Source organism: Cicer arietinum, chromosome 7 (assembly GCF_000331145.2).
Source record: "Cicer arietinum cultivar CDC Frontier isolate Library 1 chromosome 7, Cicar.CDCFrontier_v2.0, whole genome shotgun sequence".
In the NCBI taxonomy this organism is placed as follows: domain Eukaryota; kingdom Viridiplantae; phylum Streptophyta; class Magnoliopsida; order Fabales; family Fabaceae; genus Cicer; species Cicer arietinum.
Window position 1 is genome coordinate 52516754 of NC_021166.2, and position 4353 is coordinate 52521106.

The window sequence follows — 4353 nt, forward strand, 5'->3', positions numbered from 1 at the left end:
TTGTTTGAATTGTCAGGTCTTGTGTAGTTGTTATGTGTTGATATAGTCGAAAGTTGTTTTTGGAATTCTTTTAAGTGGTGTTGAGCTTTCTTCTTGATCTTGGTTTTGTAGGAAGCAATGCCTCCAAGAAGGAACAATGTTGCAAGAGTCAACGTCAACACGGATGATCAAATGGTTGAAGCAATGAATAACATGGTTGCTTCTGTTGCTGCACAAAAAGTTGCAAAGACTCTTCGGGATCTGGATAAGAAGAAAAGAGATATTCGTGTTGTTGAGTCAAAGGGATTGGAAGATTTTCATCGTCACAATCCTACTGATAGTCTGAGGCTGTTTCCAAGCGAGGATTGTCTCAATCTTTGTCGGATCCACAGCGATTCATTCCTTGGTTATCACATGTCCTAAGAAGTTCACTTTTTCTAGTCATAACTCGCACTTCGACAAATTGTCATTCAATTGTTTCTCGCGTAAAACTTCAAGAACGACACAAATGCTCTCCAAGTTCTTCCTCAGTCTTTGAATAAATTAATATATCATCAATGAATACCACAACAAACTTATCAAGAAACGGGCTAAAGATTCTATTCATGTAATCCATAAAAATTGTTGGTGCATTGGTAACTCCAAATGGCATAACAAGTTACTCATAACGTCCGTAATGAGTTATGAAATCAATTTTCTGAATATCTCATTCTCTTACTTGAATCTAATGGTAACCTGACTTTAAATCAATCTTTGAAAACATTGCGACTCCTCTCAACTATTCCATCAAATCATTGATATGTGGTAAAGGATAACGATTCTTAATAGTTGCCTTATTGAGTTGCCTATGATCCACGCATAAGCGCGAACTTTCGTCATTCTTCTTAACTAACAATATTGGATCTCCTCATGGTGACGCACTTGGTCTAATGAATCTTTTTTACAACAAATCTTTAATTTGGCCCTTAAGCTCATTCAATTCCAATGGTGACATCCGATACGGCGCAATCGAAATAGGTCTGGTTCTTGGGTGTAGATCAATGACTTTTTATGGTGGTAATCCCAGAATTTTTGTTGGAAATACGTTTGGGTACTCTTTGACAAGCACCATGTCTTCTATGCTAACATTTATCTTTCCCTCCACATTAGCTAATGAAAGAAACTCTTGAGTTCCTTCTCTTAGCGACACTCCGAGTTTGTTAGCAACTAGATATCGAATTACTCCTAGCTCAGGGAAAAGAACCAATTTGCGAGCATAATCCAAGATTACATAATGATACGACATCCAATTCATACCAAGAATGGCCTCAAGTGATTGTAGGGGTAAACAAATCAAATTAATCAAGAAATCGCTATTCTAAATAGTTACTTGACAGTGTAAACATGCAGTATTTATGGTCAAAATCTTAGCATGTGTGGAAACAACCAAATCAAAAGACAGAGAAGACACATAACAATGAAAGAATGGGTTGCCCCCGAATCAAAAAGTGCAGTTAGAGTGTTACCTGCAATCTAGCAGTCTCGTTGGATCAAATTGCTAGATTGATTTCCAGCTTCAGCACTCATGCAATAAACACGTCCCTTAGCAGTAGGACAAGTAGCCCTTGTTGCATTCACTATTGGTTCCACATTTAGAGTTCTGCAATCCCTTGCAAAGTGCTCTGGCTTCTGGAAATTGTAGCATGGAAGACTCTTCATCAACAGTCTGACGAAAAAACTTGAAATATCGCGATAAGGATTCAAACTTCGCCGCATATTCTCCCACAGTCATACTACCTTGGCGGACCTTCATAAGATCATCTCCTAACTTTGTTCTAGCACTCACTAAAAAGTATGTGTCCAAAAACTTCATTTGAAAAGACTCACAGTTAATCTCTTCTTGAGTTGCTTCCATCATCAGTTTGGTGCTCCTCCACCAAATATTTTGCATCACCAAGTAGCAGATAAGTGGCGTAATTCACTTTAACTTCAGGTGGCCATCGAATGACTTCAAAGATTTTTCCCACTTTATGTAACCATTTGTCAGCCTTTTCATGATCCATATCTCCATTAAACTTGGGAGGGTCATGCCTACGGAAGTCTGTCAAACCTCTAGATTTAGTCGCCTTCTTCTTTTTCCTCCCTTCGTATTTCACGTTGATTTTGGGAAGCGATAGCAACAGCCATTTGTGCCATAGCTTGAGCCATCTCAGCCATTAATGCTTCATTAGTCCCACTAACACCAGAGATACGTCTTGGAGGCATTGTTCCTACAACGCTCAATCCAGTAAGTGTCAAGCACCTGCCTTGAAATAAATAAAGATATCGTCTAGAAGAATCGTGAGTAAAGGACAACTTTAACTATCATACTCATACCAACAAATGGCACAAAATCATAAAGAGGTATACTACAACTACCCTATTATTCGACACTGGTCAACTTACCCTCAACTCACAGTCCAATCAAGGTCGAACTACTCTAATACTAAAATGTAACATCCCATTTTTTATTTTATTTTTTTATTTTTACTTTAATTCACGTGCAATCAAAATATATAATTACCTATGTAAATTCAAACAAACAAACAATTCATTATTAATTAAAAATTCACCAATATCTCAATCAGATAACTTAATACTCAAATTTGAAGGTTCAGAAATGTCGTACAAAATAATAAATGGTATAGACTAGAGTTCAACAGAAATAAATTTACTAAAGTTGACCACTACTACCCCTAGAATTAAAAGAGATGTTTCATCTATTCTTCTGAAAACTTCCCACGTGCAAGTAAATTAGAAATATCATATGTCCAAAAGTATGGGTCATCTACAAGTACTTATCAATAAATACATAACGATAAAAATACAACAATACAATATCTCCATAATTAATAACACTTATTTCACTCAAACGACTAAGACGTACAATACATCAATTATCTTTATAAAACACTAACCACACCTCAATCAATATGCATACCTAAACAAATTTTATTACTTAATATATATGCCAATGTAATGATTTAGAATATCGTCTCCCCGCAAGGGCTTCATGAGTCATTTCAAGCAACACCACTAACTAAAATTCCTCCCAATGATCTGTGGGCTCCAACCAATTATGGATGCACCACACAATTATGAATGCACCACACAACTACGAGGATCTGTGGGCTCCAATCAATTATGGATGCACCACACAACTATGAATGAATGCATGAATGTAGACGTTTTTGAAATAAATCATTAATATAATATAATGTGATGTTAAGTTATTAACGACAACATATTTGCACCTTCAGAATTAACCGCAACACGTTAAGTACAACCATTATAACAAGGTATCATATAATATCCATTGTCCACCATTTGAACATGTCAAACACAACTATTATAACAACATATCACATCATTTATTTTCTACACTTTGAACATTTTCAACACAACCATTATAACAATATGTCACATAACATTAATTTTTCACACTTTGAACATATTCAACACAACCATTATAACAACCTATCGCACAATATTTATTTTCCACACTTTGATGAAAAGTATTTAAGCATAATATATATTTAATCTCACACATTACAGGATAAACACAGCCAAACATAGATATAATTAAAGTGATGTCCTTACCGATATGAGTGTCGTTATTAAAATTCTCACGTAGCGGTCTTTGCTCCAAATGTGTTACACCTTCACAGATTAATTTACTTCTTAGAGTCAAAACTTTATTGTTTTATTTTTTATAGATTGATATACAAAAATCTATTATTAATGTGAATGTTATTACAATAACAATTTTATTTTGTATAGATTGATGTACAAAAATCTATTACTAATGTGACCATCGTTATTATAATAATAATGAGATAATAGAGTTCCTAATAATCAATCTCCAAGGATATTAAAAACTTTCATTTCTTGTGTAACAATGCATCAACGACTAACTTAATTTATTTATTTTTCTAAGGTCGTAAGAGTTTTTATTTATTTACCGCTAACAATTGATCATACCGTCTAATCAATTCACTACTTTATTCCAGATAGTTGATTAAGATAAAAAAAAAATAAAAAAATAATAAGATACAACTGAAGAGACATATTCATCGATCAATTTTATTCTATTTTATTTTATTTTTCTAAAATATCAATAATGGTCATAGTTAAGGAATTACCATTAAGACCCTAATTATTTACTAATCAGTTTAATTATTCATGTTATTATTATTATTATTATTATTATTATTATTATTATTATTATTATTATTATTATTATTATTATTATTATTATTGATAATATTATTATTATTATTATTATTATTATTATTATTGATATTATTATTAAAAATTAAAATAACACAATACCTTAGAAATTAGTAACTATCACCA